This window comes from Stigmatopora nigra, chromosome 12 (genome assembly GCF_051989575.1).
Source record: "Stigmatopora nigra isolate UIUO_SnigA chromosome 12, RoL_Snig_1.1, whole genome shotgun sequence".
Taxonomy (NCBI): domain Eukaryota; kingdom Metazoa; phylum Chordata; class Actinopteri; order Syngnathiformes; family Syngnathidae; genus Stigmatopora; species Stigmatopora nigra.
Window position 1 is genome coordinate 8,434,512 of NC_135519.1, and position 22,612 is coordinate 8,457,123.

At 40.5% G+C, this 22,612-nt stretch overlaps 1 long non-coding RNA gene across 1 annotated transcript; it reads right to left on the bottom strand.

The window, feature by feature from the left end:
• Positions 1 to 1,305: 1,305 nt before the first annotated feature.
• Positions 1,306 to 16,556, bottom strand: LOC144204963 (uncharacterized). Its single transcript, XR_013327975.1, has 4 exons — positions 16,414 to 16,556; positions 4,867 to 4,905; positions 2,006 to 2,033; positions 1,306 to 1,448 (listed from the first exon to the last, which is right to left on the bottom strand). It is a non-coding gene; the product is annotated as an uncharacterized LOC144204963 (long non-coding RNA).
• Positions 16,557 to 22,612: the final 6,056 nt, after the last annotated feature.

Consider the following 22,612-nt stretch of genomic DNA (forward strand, 5'->3'; position numbering starts at 1 on the left):
CCAGCACACAACTGAGATATATAATTATCCTTAAGAGGATAGCCAGTGTTAATACAAATTAGAATCCTAATTAAGATGCTGAGACTGGCCACTGCATCTCTCAGAGCAATGAACCTTTGGAACTATTAGCATGAATTAGAACCCTTGTTTAATACCACAACAAGTGCCATTTTTTAAAACCAGTTGTGATGTTTGTGTGCCACACTTCACTTAAGGTGTTTGAGGTAAAACTACTCTTTTTTTTTTTCAAATGTGTGAATTATTTCAAATGGATAAAACATGTTAGACTACTACTTACATTCTGCAAAGTAACATTGCATTTCAAATATTTATACTGATCATATCTGTATTTTTTTAGCATAAAAGTTTGGTGGGCATTTCCAAATTACACCCTGTTACAATAAATCTTAATTATTTTTTGCATGTGTTGTATATTTTTTTCAAAAAAATTAATGGAAGTATTGTAGATTTCCCGAATTTTGGATGCGGCGAAAAACCTAATGGAGTTAGGAAATGTTTCAAAAGGTTTGCAAAGCAGTGCCACAATGACAATCCACAACAAACCCATCTGGTCTTCTTTGCAACAAGGCAGTTAAGTGGCCGAAAGTCTTTAAGCATCCCTTAAATGCCTCCTCAAGCTGGGGGGAAACTTTTCCCTTTCCTATTTTCCTCTAATCGCGCTGAGCCAAAAAGGAACAATAAATCTGGCTGATTTCTACATTCCACTTTAGATCATATGATACCTGAACAGCAAAAGTCAAGAGCTCCAAATACTCCAGCTTGCTCATAACAATCACACGTGTCTCCCTGCAGTGTCATGTTAAGACCAGTTCTTGCTTTTTTCCCTCATTTTCTGAAAGGGATGGCGGGGGGCATGTCAAGAAGAAAAAAAAAAGATAAGTGCACACAGCTGAGAACATTTGAGAATGCAATTCTCCTTTGTAATAAAAACGACAGCACTGGATGAAAATGCTGTTGTGTTTTGACGCGCTATACTGTAGCAATTGAAGGTCAATTGGACTTAAGTTTAAAATTATGAGCATAAAAGCACAGGCCTGAGGAAAAAAAAGTTGTTGGCCATACAGAGGCTTTCCCTTTTCAAGTCAAAGGGAGTATACGGAGGAGAAGAGCACGCCGCTGGTTCCGTGCCAGCTCGGCCTCCTGCGGTTTCACGCATAACAACCTTGCATGTGCACGACTCTCAGTAAAGTATTGATTTAAGAGGGTACTTCTTCTTTCCACAGCTTTAAGCAAAACAAGCTCCTATGTTTGGATAGACCTAGTAAGCAGCTCACTGACCTGAGCAATGGGTCAGATTAAGTTAGAAGCCCTCCTCCTCATCCTTCGCCCCCTCCAATCCTCTGCGCAGGACGAGGAAAGGGAAAGTGCTCTTCGGGGCAGGCGGGCCTGACAGCGAGGTCAGAGGAGTTGCTCGGGAAAACAGGAAACTGACAAGAGAGACAAATGATAGGTCTCACCCAACCATGGGCGTTTGAACGTGAAGGTAGATCAAACATAATTGTTGCAAGAGTTATACCTTTTTCTCTACATCGGGTCAACCAACAACTCTTTGAATATTGTCTAGATCCAGATCAAGAAGTAAATCAATGTTTTTGCTTTCCAGCACACTATTTGAATCACCTAACTCTTGGGCTGCAAGGCTAGACGCGAAGAACGGCTGCCAGGCTCTACCAGTCAAAAAGGATTGGACGACAATTGCCGTCAATACATATGTTTAATCTTCACTATATTCTTTTACTAGCTACCAAAGCACATACTCTGAATTCTATACATACATATACCTTGACTGGCAGGTAGAGTTATATAAATGGGGAAAAATCAAACAAGAGTTCATTAAAATTAAGAAAAATATGCATTTATACACATTTATGTACATTATTCTAAGCCATAGGTGTCCATACTTTAATTAGGGATATTTACTTTCACATGATCAACAGGCCCAGGTAAATTCTAGTTAATAGACTTTTAACCAAAAGAAACTTACAAGTTTTGCAGGTGTTTTCATAGTCGGTCTGAAAGCACAAAAGCATTTAATGTTAAAAAGCAAGTCACTACAGATACTAAGTAGAAAAAAATAAATAGTGATTAACCATTTGTATTCGAACAGTTCTGTCACTTCAAGCTCTTAAAATGTTTTATAGCGTATTCCATTTGTCATTCTATAAAGTGTTAAGCAATGGTTTCAATCAACAACAATTAAGGGAAATATTAACTTGAGTGAGTCTTTATGGAAGACCACAAAGCAAACATTGTGACAAAGCACATGTTTGAATGAATCACTGAACCTGCTTAGTTATATATTATACATTTCTTCCACACAAGCTGGAGGGGGGATTGTAAGTGTGTGCGTAGTGTGGCTTTAGTCGTGCTTTTGGCAAAAGCAAAGATAAGCACTAGGCAGGTGGGGGGCAATCGGCAGACAATCTGGGGGTACCGTTTAGCGGTGCTGGACGATCTGCTAAATGAGACCTAATTTCCCTTTTTTGTTGGCCATGTGCGAGTGGAAGGTGGAAAGAGGAAGGGTGAGAGCAGTACTCTTTCAGAGTGGAGCTAATCTGAACCTGGGGCGGCACGTCCACTTTGATGGAGGCCAGAGATAGGACACGGAGGCTCTGGACCAGGAGGGGGAGGAGGAAAGATCACCCACACCTGCAAAGAGCTGCCAAAAGTTACAGCTCACTCAAAAGAGGCCTTTCTAGCCCCGCTCCATTTATCAAGGATGATGAGGGCAACGGCAGCCAAAGCCTCGCTCTATTACTCTTTTTACTGGCTGGGTCATCGTATACATTCCCCACTGTGCGTAAAGATGACATGATTGGCCCTCTTTTTTTTTTAAACCCTCTGGACTTTCAACTGGTCATTTGTGTCCACATTAGAAAGATTTTGGCTGTTTGCATTACAAATTTAATGATGGCGTTTTTACCACTCAGTCCTAAATTTACAACTTGAGTTGTTGTTTTTTTAACCCTTTATAGGGATCTCATTTAACTCAATGGCTGCACTGACAGTACTAGATGTCCAATCCAGTTCAAGTGACTGACTGGCAGTGGATCAACGGTCTGTTATAACCCCCAATTTAGGTGCCTAAATACTAATGTAAACTCTATTGATTCATTCAGTTTGGATTGAAGGAGTTTCAGTCTCAATTCAACAATTTCATGTAACATTCATCAGTTCTCGAACCTTGTAATTTAAAATATGCAGTCTGTCAAAATATCGTCAAATACTTTAGTGCCTTGTGATACATCTTTAATTTATGCCATGCTCATATCTCAATTCGTCCATCTCTATTTAAGGGAATAAAAAAAACTAGCAATTGAATTTCTTCTATGTGTATTTTGTAACATAAAACAAATACTGACCCACACCACTCTATATCTGATTCACCATAGCCTCATTTTGGTGTGGAGAGGTGTCTCTAAACAAAATCCCCCATAATCCTTTTGGAGAGCAATATGAAGCACCACCCCTTGAGGTTTGCCCTCTTCGGCTCCTGGCTTGTTTGCACACAACAGACTCGTCGGTGCTATCGAGAATGTTGGCTTACAGCAAAGAGATAAAACTATAATGGAATAAAAAATACATAGCATAACCAACAACCACTTGCTATGATGTATTCCATAAGAGAGGCAGAAATATTGTTCAATAGCTCAGAGAAATGTTTCAGCAGGTGTAAGATCGTCAAAACCTTTTTCAACCCAAATTACTGATGGGGTCTAAATAAGTGTCGTTATTTCCACATTTATAATCGCTTAGAGGACTCAGTTTTTTTTTCTTCTTCTTCTTCTCGCTGATATTAATGTGCCCTTGCTCAGTTGGCAAGGCAGACTTCGCCAAGAGCGCCGCACATCTGGATATGAGCTTAAGGGAAGGAAGGCGTGTACATGTGTGCTCTTTGCATGCATCAAGAGGGATTGCGCATGTCTGTATTTTGTGCAGGTGGGCGGCACTATGTGAATGGGCACATTCTGGAGGGACACCTATCTATGTACAGTTCGAAAATTACAAATTTGTCAGGTTAGAAGCTCATATTAGAAGTGGACCCATGTGGGCCGATGCATACAAAGGTTATAATATATAATATTCCCTCTCATGACTAAAGCCAAGATTGAAAAAGTCAATTTATCGCCCCAATATATCATCCAACTATTAGTTTTAATGAATTAATTTGTATTAAATTTACTAAAAGATAATTAATTCAGGTCGCAGTTTAAGAATAACTGTATTGCACGAATTCCAGACAATAGGAAAATTGTAGATTGTATGTTTTGTAAGGAAAAAATAACTTTTGAAAAAAAAAAAGACTGTGTACTACTAACCAACCATTTAATATCTGCAATTTTACAAATCATACACTATTTCTGACCATGATATTTCTGTTAGACATATTACCTTGCAGGACCCGTGACGCTGACATCACCACACTCAGATGTGGAATGTTTTTACAGTGTGTGGTTTGGATTTTCATCTCACCAGCAAATCAATTCCCATATGGCCAACTGCACTTGTAACTCAAATATGTTTCTGTGGCTCTCAAAAAGTGCTCAAAACAAATGTATGTGCTGGGCAGTATGCCAAAAAAAAGTGGATGAGAAAAAGAAAAATTATATATCAGAAGCTTTGCTTTGAAAAGCATCCCCACAAATAATTCAAAAGCTTTTTTACATCCTCTATCATTTGTGTGTAATAAGAGTGGCAGAACCAGTAGATGATCATTTGTTCATTAAAGTGGGGCTTCCTTTTAAACAATATGTGCCCATCAGCTCTGAAAAGATGGTTACGCCCCTGTTACAATCACAAGCCCCCTCCCCCTAAACAGATGTCTGTCGTCGTGCTAAAACTGACCTGTGAGAGGCAGATTGGTGCCGCAGGGCATCCAGGCGGCTGTAAAATACAAAGAAGAAAGTGAAGTAAATGAAATGGAAGAAGCTAGGCGAAGTTTTAGTTTCTCTACTGGGTAAATTGAGTTTGCTTCCTGTCATTTTTAGGGTGTTGAATGAATTGGGAAGCAATTAAACACTCGACACAACTAGTAGCTCACCTTCAGAGGGCTTCCTAATTGGCTATTATTTCGCTTAACATGATAATCATGGAGTCGGTTGCTCGGGAGATCTTGGCGTTGAACACATATTTGCCATTGTAGGCCTCAATTAAAAGAAATGCTCTTAATAAAGAATGGTTAGTCAGAATAATATTTTATAGTACAAGGCATCTTGAAAACATTAATCTGCTGTTTTAAGTTTGAAACTTTTTAACAAAGTTTTCAGTATGGAAGCCACAACTAATCTGGAAGTTCTTTTTTTCAACTAAAAACACAGAGTAAGCCATGGAATTTGTAAAATAATATTAGTTCTGAATAATCTGATTATGTGGTATGGTATTTGGTAAAAAAGAGGGATTTTTTATTTATTTATAGAAAGCACCAATTTCTAGCAATAAATGCCTAACCCAATTCAGCTAAGAGTTAAAATGGATTGGTGGTCTGTTGCTGTTAATGGCAGTCAAAATGTGAGGTCGCACACAATAAAATAAAGGTCAAACTCATTTGAATTTGTCTTTATTCCTCTTCTAGTACAATTTATTTTAATTATTTTATACATTTTTTAATATTTTTAATTTATTTTATTTAGTTATTTATATTTTCTGTTCGGTATTTTTGCTGCTATGTTATTTATAACTATTTAAATAATTGATCTGGATGTTCCTGGCTTATTGTCCACTGTTGGCTGAGATAGGCTCCGGCACACCCGCGACCCATGCGAAGCTAAGAGGTGTGGAAAATGAATGAATATTTTTTTTTCTTCCCCAAAATGGAACTTCAAGTAATTAATTCAATTTAAATCATGTTTGAATCGCAACACCAATGCTCCGATTGGATGTCAAATGGGGTCCACCAAATATTGTTCTGTGGACACCTCTTGGCTGCATGTCCCACATTTGAAGTCCCTGTGTTTTGAATGCAATATTAAAACCTAAAAAAACATAAATCACATGTAAAGGGTTAAGTAAAACTTTTTTGAATATATATTTATAGAGAAGTGGGATCCTGTAGTTAAAAAAATCCATAATATAGAAAAACTAAGGTCAGTTTAGGATTCCATGGCCATAAATAAAGAATAAACACACAAAAAACCTTGCATTTTCCTATGTAATCACCTTTTTATCTCACTTTGGAGGGAAGATGAAAAAAAGGTCAAATTAGTATGTATAGTGTAGTTTACACACTATACATACCTTGCTTTACTGACGCATTGAAAATGTTGAAAATATGAGCAGTTGCTATTAGGAAGCACAAAATAGATAAAAGTTGGGTGGAAAAAAAATATAATTGGCTCAACTTTACAGCCTTTGGACCTCAATGCCTTGTGGTGAAAGTTCCATAGTGAATGACAAATAATGAGGCGCCTCGTCCTTTCTTTTGGGCCGCATCTCTCAATTGTGTGCTGCTGTTGTTGGGTGTGAGAACCAGCCACTGGGATATATTACCACATGGAGGGCAAACCAATTGTGTGTACAGCCGTTGCCTCTGCAGGGATTAGTGGGGCCATTAAGTGGCAACAAGTAGCGGCGGGGGGCCACATGCCCTCCTCGCTCATTAACTCACCAGCAGCTGCCCTTGCTACTGCTTCCACACTGTACTACAGGCACCCACGCATTCGTACACGGTGCCAGCCTTTGACCTTTGAACTGCTGTTTGTTTAATTGCTCTCAAGATAGTTTAATTGCAGGATATTGGCAAGATCGCCCTTGTTCTTTTTTTTTTAGGAATAGCTTGGATTAACTTGAAATGTTGAGGAAAAAAAACATGTATGCGGAATGTTGAAAATGGTGGCAAACCGTCCAAGATCCCGCAAAGGAAGGATCTATTTGATGATCACATTAAAAATATGTTCTAACAGAGCTAGCTGGCCTAATCCATGTGTTTGTATGGGAATGCAAAGATAGCAAAAAAGCAAAGGCGTAAGCCCGAAACAGCTTTTGAAAAGAGGAGAAAGCGGGTGTGTTCAAGCACTACTTAGAATGCTGCGCCCGAGGCTGTGGCCACGGGGCACAGAGGAGCTGACGCATGAACGGCAAGCGGGGAAATAACTGGCAGTAATGACAAGCTGGGAATGTGTCTCTAAGAACACCCACTTTTGTGAAGTTTGTCAGCGCCTGAAGGGATCATTCATTTGAGGAAGGATCATTTCAATCGGATGCACTTTTCATCTGGTCACAAAATAACAGGTGCACGCACGCATGCATACTTTGCTTTCGGATGACATTAAATCTTTAAGTGGTTCTAAAACTCTTTACAGTAAATAATTATTGGCTTTCCAAGCATGACTAAAGAGTGTAATGTTCTAATATAGTAATGTTGTCGACCTGAGTGCTCACAAACACCTTTACTACCATTAAAAGACAAAAAACAAACATTCTATATATTTATCTATATAAAGTTTCAAAATGCAGATCCCAAATACTACTAAAGTATTTTGTCAGCCAATCAGAACATTTTTGATCATGTGACACACCCTTCGTGAGCAAGCGACAACAAATATTAAGTTACTAAAACATGACTATTTTTCTGTCAATGTACCAAAGTAATTAAAAATCTTCAGAAGTGACCCACAGGAATGAGAGCAAAGCATTCCTACTTCCAGAAAGTGCGTCTTCTATTAATTAGGATATTTATGGTTGAATAAAAGTGATGCATTATAACACAATAAGGCTTCAAAAGTTCACACTAGTGAGTTTCCAAATGTCAAATGGTGCTCAATGTGTGAGTCATTATAATATTTTTACAAATCTCTAATTATTACAATAATAAATTCAACTAACTAGATATCCGTCGAGACACAACTGCATGATAAACAAATGCAATACAACTAGATTATATCTGTTATAGGTGCATCATTCAATAAGAGTCTAATTTCAAGCTAATTACAAAAATCCCTTTCCTATTTTCTTTTTTCAATTTGCCTGCTTCTTCAAGAGTATCGTTTCCCACGTCCCTGTAAAATTGTAAAAATCAGGTGAATCATAATCCTGATTGCATCTCTGTATTCACCTTTTTTCTGTCAGGCTCGACTTAAGTTGTGCCTCTTACAATTACACAGCGGTGCGTGGCATTCGAGGCAACATAAAACGCTGGTTAGCTTGGGACGCTTTCATTTCAGCCCAACGCAGATTGCGTAAATGATTGTAAGCTCTCGGTCCTTCCAATTGTCCGGTGAGCAGTTAAACGTGGCTAACAGCCGTAATGTAGATCTCTATCCAATGTTACATATCTGATAGCGGTGCTCTAAAGATCAAACAGTCAGGTAAACATTTGGAATTCCTCCCAGAGTTCCATTGATGTCCAAGCCTGCTTCAAAGGTTTTGAAACTCACCTCTCTTATTCGTTTAAACTGGGAGAACTGGCCGTGAATGCACATTTTAAAGCGCCATTGCCCTGGATAGACGTCCAGTCCATTCTTTAAGTCGCCCTCTCCCAGTCAAAAATTGATTGGACGTCTAACCCCGGCAATGGGGGCCATTGAGTTAATAATGACTGTAACGAAGCCCAATCACTTCTCAGGAAAAAAAAAATTAGAGGGGATTATTGCTGAAAGGGGGGAAGAGAAAAAAAAAACACCCCGCTTATTAAATCACTCCACTCTTCATGCTTTTCACGGGTGGTCAACAGTAATCAGTTTAGTGTCTGCCTCTTTCAGGTTGTTAAGACATCCACTCTTCATTTGCACAAATAGTATGATGGTTTCAAGCACCCGTAGAAATTAATCCCCTTTAAAGTTTTGTCAAAAAAAACAAACCACCCACTTTTAATCTGAAACCTGCGGTTCCTTCCTTCCCTCAATTCCTGCGTCCCAGATAGCTGCACCCTATTTTTGCACACATGCACAAAGAGACACACCACGTCGCGCACAAGAACCACACTGTATAATTTATAAAGCCTAAGCTCTTTCAATACTCCAAAATGCCAGATAAACTTTTCTCATTTGCTCCTAATTTGGTCACGCGAGATAATGCCAACATCTGAAGGCTTTTTAAACTGCTATTTAAAATGCATTCCTGAAAGGAGCTGGTGCTGGCATCTCTGCACCTTGTCAGCTCCAATAATGATTTCCAATCCGGAGCTAGCCCTTAATGTGCTGATTAATCCAGCCCCTCTTTTTGCTGCGAGATGCATTCAGCTCCATTAATTTTTCAAAAAGGCCTGACTCTCTTTGCCGGGAGCCCCGCAGATGTCAGGGCCGTGGCAGAGGAAGCCATTAGAAGTTAACACCTCCCCTTCCCTAGAGACTGGCATCACTCATTCTAATGCCAAGCGCCCGCATTAGGGCCCGTCAGCTGCCAGGCTTGGCATCTGCTAAACTTGGACATCACCATCTCACCCCCTCCTCAAAGGAGAGAACAGCTTTAATAAGAGCGGTTTCAAGAAAGCGGAATAATGAGGGAGAGGAGGCTGAGGAGCTCAATCTCTTGGTAGACCCTGACACTTGGCTCTTCTTTTTTTTTTCTTTTTGGGAGGGTTATATGAAACTCCAATCCCATGTCATGTGACGTCGTTCTGTCAAACCGCTGCTCGCGGGCTTCCCCAACGAGCTAACCAATGCATTTGAATTCAAAGCAATTGAAGATCTACGTTCCGAACCTCCTCTCACTCCCGGAGCTTTGTGTGGCTTCCCCCTCGACTACGCTGGTTACAAGCTGTCTCAATTGAGGAGCTCTCGGGCAACCCCCCCTTCCTGTTTTCCCGTTCAGCCAGCTTTTATCTGCCGATAGGTAGGTGAATAGTGGAAATTAGGATTCCTGGGGAGACTCGGGATAGAGAGAATAGAAACAAAGACTTCCCCATGTCGGGAACCGGTGTCTCTTTTTCCACAGCTTTTCCCTTTCATCCCAAGGGCTCCTGTCAGACAGAGGGAAGGCGAACGGGAGCACATATAATACCTTTTAAGAGCCTGCCAGTTCACTCCCATGCGATAAGCTCTGCTCGAATCACAATGGAGTTTCAAGACCCCACTGCAGTCACCCCACTGTCGGCCTGAGAACACACTCCGGCAAACATGTCGACGTGAGGCACACTGCAAAACACAGCACTGTCTAAATGGGCATGCAGATCTGGAATTAAATGATCGCCAAATTAGGTAGTGCCTCATTGTGTGAAAAATATCAAAGACAATATCAGCCTTTGCTAAAGTGAGCAGTCACAATTATTATTAGCATGCCAGCATAGAATAACAAATATTAACTGGCGTTCAACAACACACTAGCGAGAGTATAAATCTTTTTGAGAAGCTTCCTCAACATTGTAACTTTTAAGAACTTGGAAAATTGAAGAACAACACAAAAATGTCAAGAAAATGCAATATTTTTTGGGCATTTTTGTCATCAGTCCTCGTCTTTCTTGCTTCTGATTTCAAACCGTGGTATTTTTCGATTATAATAATGAGGTGACCATACCTGATGACCCAAACCACTCACTTAAGAAGCTTGTAAAGGAAAATGGGTCTATGCATTTTTTTTTAAATTAGACAAAAAAAATACTAGTGTTTAAGTGTTTCATCATAAAATCATGGTAATAGAAAAAAATCCAATTTATATTGCTATAATTACTGGGTCAGCCATCGTGTGCTAAAGCAATGCCGAGGGTGCCAATAACTCTCCTCGATAGGTATTAAGTATACACAATTTTGTATACAATCCCTACCACCAAATATTCCAAATGTGTATAAACAGAGGCTGTGTCAAAATCCCAGCCTTTTTGAATGTTAATGAAAGGGAGGTGTTAGGGTGTCGAAAATCTGTCCAATAATGATAAGAGTACAACTCCTGTTTACACGCAGCACGCTTCAGCTCCCAAAACCCAAAGTGCAGCCTCATTTACGTGCTAATGTGGGGAGGCAGATAAAAGACGGAGAAGCGATCACATGCACTGTCAGAGAGTCACCCTTTGAACCATCCCTCATGCCAGTGAAGAGGGGGGAAATTAAAGAGCCTCAGCCGCTTTACCACCTTTCAAATACAACTCACACTTCGTATTTCTGACAGAGAGAAAAATAGATGCATGAGTTTACAAACACACTTACATAAACACGCTCACCCGCGTTTGCCGCCATGTGTAGACGGAGATTTTCCCTGACAATTCCTTCACTGTGATTGTTGTAGGAGGCAGCATACTTAAAGGTTGATGTAATGTACATGACATGGCTACGCTTTAAAAGAGGCATTAAATAGATGCTTTTCACATAACTGCTTTTTTTTTTGGTCACATGCAGCCAAACTGCTCCCTGACTGACTTAACACTTCTTACTTAGCACAGACAGAAGTGAAAGAAGATGATTAGTCGCATGCCCTGTGTTTTGGAGCCTCACTATACTCATCAGCAGCTTTTTTCCAGCAAATAAGCTTTTGTGAACTAACTGTATGCTACCTGCCAGACAGGCGCCTCGAGGAACTGGCTGCTGGAAAAGCTTCACTCGAGTATGTGAAGACCAAAAACAGCAAAAAGGAGGGTGACTATTACACTCGTTGTTGACTGCAGAAATGGCGACTTTGTTGTGTCTACTCCATGGCATGAGTAAATATACAACAAACATTTGCCAGTATATTCCTTAGAGGAACATTTGACGTCACAGCAGACAGAAACAACTCTGGGGAGGAATAAAAATCAGTCATGTTGTTATAAAAGAAAATGCCAGACGGAACTATGAGTGGAATTTCCAATTTTATCAGCAGTCGTGTTCACACATTGGCTACTATTGATGTTGCTAGATGTCCAAGCCATTCGAAGTGGAAGGGTCTAAAGGGAATGGACGAACGTTCAACCACTTCAAATAGAATAGTGCAGAAAGGTGAAAATCATCATGTCACGTTCAAACTCATGTATTTCGCGGGCCACATTATCGTATCGTTCTCCTCTGGAGGGCCATTATGTGTGACAATCGACAACTAAAGGAACGCCAACTATTTTCAGGATTTTAATTGCAAATATTGGATAATCTGTGAATATATTTAATGAATTAATTTGGGGAAAAATGCTCAATCTGAGAACTGTGGGACGGAGGTGCTAACCACTATCATGCCAAAATCAGTCAAATATAGTTTAGATATTCTTTAAATTCAAAAAAGTAAATACTCCATGATTTATGTTTTTATCTTTCATTAAGGATTAACCAAAACATACACTTACATTTATCTAAAATTATGAAAACGATTTACTGCCGTGCTACACAAAATGACCTGGCAGTCCCGATCTGGCCGCGTGCCTTAGTTTTGACACCGGCACGCCATAAAGTAATGAATAGATACACACATACGCGTACCCACATACACAGACATTTCTGGCGTTAATCTTTCATCCGCTGACCTTTCTCGACACATATGTTCATTTCTTGCAGTCCACATAAAATATTAATAGCCTGATTTCAAAACACTATTACAAGAAAAATATCCTGTCCATTTTAAACTCTTCAGTGTGGATGTTTCCACTTGAGTCACCTCCGCCCAGCTCTCGCTTGGAGGTGCCTAGAACAAATGAAGTACTTGCCAACGCCATATGACCCTGATCTGATCAAGAAGAGTGATGGGGCAAGTACGTGATCACAGCTACAAGGCCTTAAGGGAGGTTGACTTTTCTGAAACATGGACATCCTCATGCAGCCTTTAAAGATATACTGAGGTCTTGGACAAATAGGCTCGACTGGTCTCCGTCACCCCTCACCCCCCGCCTTCCTGCCTGGTCCATCCTGTTAATGAGAGAAGCCCGCTAGGCTATATCAGCAGTGCAGCATTAACCGGTTCCACATGCTGCTGAAAGTTCAAGTAATACACCTGTAATTTTCCCTCCATTTGTTAATATTTTACACGCAGGTTTGGGGTCAACCTTTGTGAACGGTCACAGTTTGCTATTTGGGTTTTTGTTCACACCTGCTTACACTTTTACAGTGACTGCTTTAACTTTAACCACGGTTAAGGAGGTTGTGTAATGTGGCCACAAAATCGGTAATAATACCCACATAAAAGCATGCAGTCTAACTCGGAGGCCATTTAGCTTTGGAACAATTTCCCTCTGTCTGATTTGGTTCTTGTAAAATCCATACATGGACGTACGTGACAGATGTAAAACTTTTATTTTAAGGGATAATTTAGTCAACTGTTCATGTGCCGATGCGTGGTATGTCGAGAAGGAAGTGGATACCGGAGGATGATACATTATTTGCAGAACATCTGCAGTTTATTGACCAGATTCCAGAGGAATTATGTAAATACTTTAAACGGAAGAGCTCTAAAGCCTGAAATCACATTTTTATTCTCATTAAACATTCTTAGAGCACATATTGGCTGCCAATGATAGTGCTAGACGCCCAACTCTGCGAGAGAGAGGCTGTCAGCGAATGATCAAAACAACCACAAGGGTAGATTTGGACGACTAGCGCCGACAATGGCAGTGAAACATGAAAATTCACGGCCAGTCTTCCTAGTTTAAATGCAGTTCACATTTAGCTTTGTCAATGGGAGAAAAATAATGAAATACTATGACATTAAAAAGTAGCAACATTAAATTGTTATTGAGGGCCATAACTAGTTTATTTCTGTCTTTTTCTTTTTTTTAAATAAGTATTATATGAATTTAAAACTGTGCTTACTAGTTGAAAATGTGCACTGACTCCTATTTGACATCTGTTTAAATTTTTCTAGTGGTAGAGAGTGTGCACATTCCTGCAGCCAGATGATCTCAGCAAATTTATTTCTACATCACCTTCTGGAAAACATTTATTTCAATGAAGTTTTACAGACTTTATGTCAAATAGATGATGATATAAAACGTTTGAAACAAATGATCTTATCATTAATGTGAAATCTAACAGTAAAGCATTATTGTTTTATATCACCAACGTTTGCAAAAGTCTCCACTGAATGTACAAAAAAGGCTAACTGCTTGTGGCCTAAAAACAGAATTCCCAATGACTGAAGGTTCAAAGAAGGGACAAGTGAGATTGTAAAAGAATTGCCTTTAGTGGTGGATCGGCATTGCAGGAATGTTTTAATTTCCTGTCCCTCAATAATTCTGCGCTAGTTAGCTTCTTGGACACGATGCTGCCCTGTACCTCCTCTGATCATTTCAATCCATTGGACAGATGGAGGGAGGCATGCCTTAATCCGTCATCACATGCGCGATGACACGGTGGCCCTGTGTTTGGCCCGACTAGTAGCAAGCAGGCTGGGTCTTGCTGTGTGAGAGGCAGCTGGACTTAGGTTTGTGATGTCACCATCTATACACACACACACACCTGCCAAAGAGGTGAGTAGTCAATCCCCCCGGGCGCTTTATTAGCTGGTGATAAACAGGAATGATTAGGCCGTTTTTACTGAGCAAATAAAGAAAGCGGTCAAATAAGAAGCAGAACAGAGCCAGTGGTAAGTGGTTTACAGTGGGGGCGTTGACTTCCAGGCCTCCAGGGCGTTGGAGCTGGAGGTATTCCCTCCTTAAAGCCCAACTCACTACCCTCCTCAGTACACGCCCATTCATGTGGCCATTCAGGGTCAAATAAATCACCTGCCGCGGCAGGTGGTGACCTGTTGTTTATTAGTAAATGTCTGAAAGACCATCTTTGAGAGGGGGAGGAGTTGCTTGAAGGTAGTGGAGGGGTTAAACCACCAGTCTTAAGGTAGATTTAGCAGCCCCTCAGGGGCTGCTGTACAAGCTTAGAGAATGAGCACCAATAAATCCGCAGTAACTGATGTCAAAAATGAATGTTGGAAGGACAACAATTTCTCTATCATGTGTTATAGGCAATCATGGATTGGAACCTGAAAAGTCAGGAAAATCAAAAGGAGAGCCAAGTAAAAAATATAGCTCAGAAATATTTTTTAACCATTAACATGTATGCATTTAACAACAAAACAGATGTTAGTTGGCATAACAATTAAAAAAATGGTGAATGATGACTTTTGAAATTGCACTAGTTCATGAATGAAGTGATCGCAAGCTGATTGCCAAGAGCATCCTTTGGGGGAAGCCATGGAAAGAGTCTGACATTTATCTTTGTGATGAGTTACACTCAATGTTGTCTGACTTACTAAGTCTCTCAAACTATGTGAACCTGACAAACTCCAAAGCACCGGAGGCCTTAACACAACACAATCAACCCATCAAATTTCAACAATTACTCGTATTTTCCCCGAAAGCTAAGCCAACCTTTACATTTATCTGAACCGCATTATCCCCATTAGGATTGCGGGGGGTGCTGGAGCCACACCCAGCTGTCTCTGGGCCAAAGGCGAGGGACACCCTGAATCGGTGGCTAGCCAATCGCAGGGCACAAGGAGACGGACAACCATGCGCACTTACACCTATACCTTAGGGGCAATTGAGAGTCTACAATCTGCCTACCACGCATGAATAGCTTGAACTAGTTTTAGAGTAAAGAAAAATATATTTAACACATACCACATACATGCACATGTGAATGTTAAAATTCATTATTAGTAACAAAAATCTACCATTGCTTTTGCATGATATTTCAGACTGTTATTATACTATCCCTGATCTGACAAATCTTAGAAATATGGTTTAATTACATGTCCTCCGGTTGGGTCTTGATGAAAGACACTAATGGTTGTTTTTTCCCCCCATTTGAGGCCAAGGTGTTGCAATGTATCTCCTCAAGGTGCTACACATGCTTGCTCATTCATCAGGATATGAAAAGACTTGCAGGGCATATTGACTCAACAAGCGCTGAAATTACATTAACAATTTGTGACTGCTGGGGAAAAATACTTTTCCAATCAGATCAGAAAAAAAAATCCCAGAAATTATGCCTCTCAACATCTTTGCATACAGGATTTCAGGATGTTACAAGAAAATAATAGCAATTATTTGGCTTTAAAAAATACAAATAAAATACAAATAAATACTGTAATTGCTTCTCAGTATTTGAATGCCATTTACAAACTGCATTTGTTTTTTCGCGAGAATTTTGGAAACCATAGCTGACCTTATTTTACCAAAAAGTTAACAGTTAATTGATTTTTTTCATAAGACATGAGTTTTTTTTTACCTTTAAAAGTTGAAAACCATACAACCATAAGGAGTTAGTAAATTGAAAAAACACTGTACGGAAAAATAAGTAATTGTTTCCCTGGCGTTTTTTTTCTTCCCTCAATGACGATGCTAAGACAGTTGGAAAACTAGGTGAAATAAATCAATTGTGATTTGTGGGCTGTGACTAAGGCTTGCGCTCATCTCGCAGGCGTCCTAATCTCTAGCTCCGATCTTTTTACTGTCACATCAGTGAAACCTGTAAAGTTGATATTTTCATAGGCTATAATTTGGAGCCGATATTATCTCTATCAGTGCGTCAGCCTGAGCGAAATGATGAATCCGTTAAAATGACTCATTACCTGCTTAAATCCGGTTTATCTCCTTGATCTGCCTTCACAAGCGGCCTTTTAACCAAAAACTTCCTCTCAGGTCATTCCCGCTGACAGCTCAAATCACGTCACTTATTGAGCAAGAAGTTGAGTGTTGCCGCTTGACAGGCAGGAGTAATAAGCCAAAGAGCTGGCTTGTCACCCATGGGTGCTGCCTGAGGGAAGCGAGTCCTTGCTAGCATCTTTGAATTCCTGGGCCATAATGTAACTCTTTGTTCTGTAGAAATGAGAAATATGTTCATGTTTGACGTGTTCTTGTAATAGCAGGGTAATGAGTGTCAAAGCGCTGCGGCCATTTCAAATACCTTTTGGCATCCCGCTTTTTTGCTCTGGTGTCAAAAAACACAATCCACACACAGGTGTACGAGCTGCAACTGTCTCACTTTACAAAGAGTGATTTATGTCAGCAGTGAGCTTGACGTGCACCAAGCATAAATATTACTTATCAGTCATTTACACAGGCAGTCGTTTCTCTTTTCTTTTTTTTTGTTGTATAACAGTTTGTGGATGTTATGTTTTGGGGGGATATTAGGCAGTAATTAATTAGAGTAGTGTACTTGATGGTGACAATGTGTGTGGATGATTGATTGACTCACAACTGAACAATTACATAGAAGTATGTCAAAAAGGCTTTGTTTCCCAAATTTTAGCAAACTCAAACTCATCTTTCCCTGTTGTTGTTTTTTTTTTTATCTAGCCTATTTAGGGAGGCGGGCTACATTCTACAATACTAAATGATGTTAATCCCGTCCTCGGGCCTCAGACAACAGAAATACAAATTTGCAGCTGCCTTAATTACCAGATTTCAAAAACAAACAATAAACCTGCTTTTGATAGAGATGCTGCTGGAAAGCAAACAACCGCTGGGCTTGTTGCTGTATTATGATGTCTTGGCAAGATTAATTAAAATAAAAAGTCACGTGTGGAAAGGTTATGACACATGAAAAGTGCCTGAATACTAGTTTACATAATTCAAGATTTGAGCAGAAATACGGACGACAACGTAAAGCACATAGGGTACATTTGGAAAATATATGTATTTGTGTATGTTTCTGAGAAAGAATGACAAAAATTCTCTAACCACGAGTGATCTTTAATTTTATCTCGGTAATATTACTCACTTAATACTTGGCAGAAACATTGACTTCTCTTACTTTTTTTAAAATTATACAGGAATCTTCCAATACAAGTTACCACTTCCATATTGAGGAACATCCCAACAAGATTAGGAGATAAATGTAGCGATACAAGTGTGTCTGTTTCATGCTCAAGTGATACCTCCCCTCTTGCACAAAGATGCTCTGTTCTGTCCTGACCACCCGAGTACTGCAGGGCAGCTTTTGATGATATTTTATGAGTCCTAATTGTGAGTGACCTGGCCCACTAGTGGCTTTATTCCATCCCTTCCACCTGATTGGAGCATCTTAGCAGTGTTCTGACCTCCAACTTCACGGACGGTGAGGGACACATCTCAAGTTCACGCTCCCCTTGGGTGGCACAACTCTCAGTTTACCTCCACCTGTCCGCCGGGGCGCGCTTTAGTTGTCACCCCTGGCCTTCCGAAGAGGCTCAGCTCAGTGAACAAACCTTTAGCTTTGTTTACCAACACCACTTTCAAGTGCTATCATGTTAAGATGAACATTAATGTGGCATCCCACGTTAATGTTAGCCCTAACTCCAACGTTGCTTTAGAACAAAATTATGTCTGAGGTGAATATTTATATTCATCCCAGAACTGAGCAAAGCTAATGGCCTTTCCACACTGCACTGGAGTGATTGTTCCTCTTCATGCAGTAATGTAAGAATGTGAGGTTTAACCCTTTATTAAGCTACCAATTCCCTCCTGTTTGCATAACCTCCCAATGACTCCTGAGTTGCATTTGTTCCGTAGGCCATAGTACAGCTGAAAATAGCCGCCGCTTGACTAGGTCTTCTTTGATGCAATAATGAAAACAAATGGTGGCGATTCAATAATAGATGGAAGAAGCGTTGGGGTTTCAAAGCTGCCGTTACAACGAGTTGACGTGAAGGCAGGAAAACACTAAGCCGTGTTTGTCATCACTCTCGACGTTGTCTCTTACACAAATGAATTCCTCAAGCTCGCTCTAGAGTAGGAGTCGTCTCAGAGCGCAATTAATCACAGGAAGTGCAGTTCCATATGTTCTTGGGGGGCGGCTTGGACTGACCAATGTTAAAGTCAGGACTACATTAGTCATTCAATTTGCTTCTATCTATTTAAAAGGGAACATATTATGGAAAATTGACTTTTTGTATGCTTCTATGATGAATCCGGGAGATTTTATCGACCGCTAAATGAACCTTTTATAGGATGTGCATTTAACTCACTGGCTGCAATTGATTACGCTAGACCTCCAAACCATTTTGACTGGGAGGGTTGGCAGCGATCATTTGCAATATTTGCCATTTTTCCAGTGGGATATGTACGATAACTCACTTGGTTGAGTTAGCCGCTTAAACCTGACCAATTTAAACAAAACAAAGACAAAAAAAATTTAAGCTTTTGAGACCATATTACTGGCTATTCATATAAACAGCGAGTTATTTTCAACATGCTCACCTGTTGTTCTCATAAGAAAAATCAATGAGTCTCTCTAGCAGTATAATAACATTCCCGTTGGAGAGGAACTGCTTAATTCACTCTTATCATTTTAGGTTGTCTGGCTTCCTGTCAAGCTGAGGTCCAAGAGGTGAAATGAGTTTGGCAACCTCAACTGCAGGCGGGACAAGAGAACACACATCATAGCACAGTTTGCGGAAGAAAGGGAGGGAAAATTGTCCGCACCGGCAGGAAAGATAGAGTTTCATCATCGTGGCGCTAAAAACGCACTCTGGACTTTGGCAGACTTCAAACACTTAATCGGCAATCATTTTTCAATGAGCCCCAGAGGAGCACATTTTAGTGCTCCACCAAACAGTCTGTTGCTCTGTGCTTTCTAATCCCTCACGGTTATGCATCACGGAGAGTCGAGGGTGGTTTTCTCGGCAGAGGTTCACCCCCACCTCCAGACATGGAGTAAGACAGACAGACTGACAGACTGATGTCCTCTCTTCTGGTCTGTATCACCAGCAACATCTGTGTCCATCAAGAAACACTCAGTTTTTATTGGTAAAACCCTCAAATTTGGATCGTCTTTTGATCTGCAGGCTGGACAAAGTGCAAACGTAACATGAGCCCATAAGCGGCCTTCTCATCTGCCTTGTTAGGCGCTCTGAAAAGGGTTCACCCGTCCACATATTGAGCCTAGCCTCTCGTGAGACCCCCACCCACATCTCCAAATGCGCCCACACGGCAGGCTTCTCCTAACCTTGATTCACTCCCATTTTATCCATTGCTTGTGTTCAAGATTTGACACACAGCGCTCTGGAAAAATCCTCTGCAGGAAAGTCGATATCTAAACAGCACTTAACCTGGACGGTGATGGAGTGTTTGTGTGATGAGAAAATCTCTGGGCTCCGGCTCCGTCATATTAATGAGAAAAGATGAGCGTGCCCCTCTGCAATTAAGAGTCAATCTCCTGCATTAACTCAGCGCCCGGCGGCCACACACGCAGCACAAAGACAACGGACCATCCCCTGTCACTCATTTTCGTGGTCTGAGTACTGTCGTGTGGACTCCCAAGATAGATTAAATGAGATGCTCTGTCTTGCTGGTATCGCCTGCTGAAACCTAAACTTGAAGAATGTAATGCTGCAAGAAAGTGCCATGAAGCGGCGCCAATTCACTTTGACAAATGTGACACTGCCGTGTCATCATTTGTGAACACCTCGATCAAAACAACTGCTGACATACTGACAGATCAGACTGTAATACGCCTGTAATTAGTGATCATGCAAGCCTAATTTTGTTATTCTTAGTTATATAGTCACTCCATTTTGTAGGGCTGGTTGAAGAAAATCGTTTGAGGGAGAAGATAAACACAACACTGTGTTTAGTATGTTACAACATCATGTCGATGCAGTATAAAAAAATAAGGAACCCTAAGTAGGTGTCCTTGTGTATGTTTGGGGTATCAGTGAAAGAAAATGGAGTGGCAGTACAGCATAAATAGTTGGGCTGGGGTTGAATAATGAGTGACATATTGTGAAATCTTTACCTACAAAGCAGAGTCTTCTTCCATGCAAATGAGACCCACTTGATAAGGATCTGTTTGATGGGACACATGCGGAATATGAGGCCGCTAATTCCCTCATTAGTATTCCACAGAGCTGATTGGCAAAGAGCGCAGAGAGACAGACGGAGCGGATGTCTGCAAAACCCAATATTGATTTGTTTAATGGTGTCAAAAATCACAAATCTCCAGTCAGTTGTTTATGAGGCTATTTAGCGAGCCAATAGATGCCCCTTGCTTAATTAATACCTCATTACAGAGATGTGATTATATGCTTGAACTGTTAATGGGCTCCCTGAATTTCAAAGACCAATATAAAGGTGTTTGGGCAAACAAACCCGGAGAAAATATGGTATCTGATGACTCTTGCCGTGAGTGTTGATTAAAGTTCATGAATTCATTTTTGTTTTCTTGCATTTACCAGGGCACATCCAATTTCTGAGCTTGGAAATCATTCTCTGGCTTTGTGGAGCTCTTTCGGTTTAAGAAATTGGCTAGCACTGGGTATGATAAGAAAACCAGAGTTGTTCTATGAATGAAATCTTGAGACATTGACCTCATTTCAGCGCCATTGACGGTGCTAGACGTCTAATCCATTTAGACTTGGAGATGATTGGTACTGAACGTTCCCCAGATTCTCTTGCAAGAGACAAATGAACAGGAACTTACCCAGAAAGGACATAAAATCAATGCAAAAGAGAGCAAAAACAGTGACGAATCATGAGAAAAGGCCATTAAAAACTCCTTAGAAAAACTGCAAAAATCTATAAATGTGCAAAAGATTGCAAATATCCCTAAAACTGTAGCATGAAGTTGATTTATATTATATCCTCCATTTTTTTTCTTGTGTGAGATCCCTGCTGTAAACAAACATTAAGAGAGCATGACATGTTTTGTCGGAGAAGAGCCAAGAGGTTGATCTAAGAAGCTGTGTGTTTAAAGGCCCATAAAGAGAGCGATAATGGCGTGGGTTTATGAGGACTCAGACGGGTGAGACGGGCTGTTACGGCTACGGCTACTGTTGTTGTTAGTCTCACTGTTTCTCGCCGGGCACTAAAGCGGAAAAATGGATCTAGACTGTGTTGCAATACCAAGCTGGACTTATTCTCCCTTCTTTTTTCTTTTTGTGTGAAAGGCGCCCAGGCATTTGCCTGCATGGTTATGGAGTTAAATGCTCAGCTCCATGGCTTGGCTTCGGCACGGTTTCCCCCTCCATCTCATTCCCCCTGACAGGATTAGCAGGTCTCCAGTGTTAGAAATACATTAAGTGGACCTTTGCAGTCACTTATTATGCCTGATTATGCAGCTGGAATGGGGAAGGTAGGCTCTGTTTGTAGTTAAATAACTTCTCAGATGCTTTTTTGCAGCAGCAATCTTCAAAGCGTGAACGGGTCAGTGGCTCAGGCACAAAGCTGAGATTGATTTCCACTCTCCTACTCTTTGTTCCTGTGGTTTAAAGAGGACAGGTTCTTCCAAATGAGTTTGCTATGTTATTAATGGAACAGCTAATTAAACTCCCATGCAGCAGTGTCATGTCAAAACAATGCAGACTCCCCACGTTACCTCGCCGTGCTTTGTACAACAAGGTTAATGAAATAGTTAACATATGTTGATGTATAGATTGGATTAAGCTCCATCTGGGCGATGCGTGCGCTATTACTTTGCAGACTATATTTTTGAAATACCAGCAGTCCTCTGTTTTCTCCACCAGTATCGGCCGAACTGCTCTCGCAGATTACAGCAATATAGAACACATCAACATCAATCAAAACTGCAGACGTACCCGATGTTGACGCCTCGTGTTTTGACAGCTGTGACAAAACAACTTGAGAGTTGGTGCGAAAACAAGTGGACGATTGAGCCCGGTCTGAGAAAGTTTCCATGAAATCTGCACAATGAGTTAGATTGACAAGGTGAAAGGGAAGAAGAAATTCATCCAGAAAAGTCTTGCTATCCTAGTATAGCATCGTATCGCTATGTGAGGGTGTGTGTCAAAATGCGGCAAATGGAAAGGAAATAGAATAGAGGCTACGTCAGGG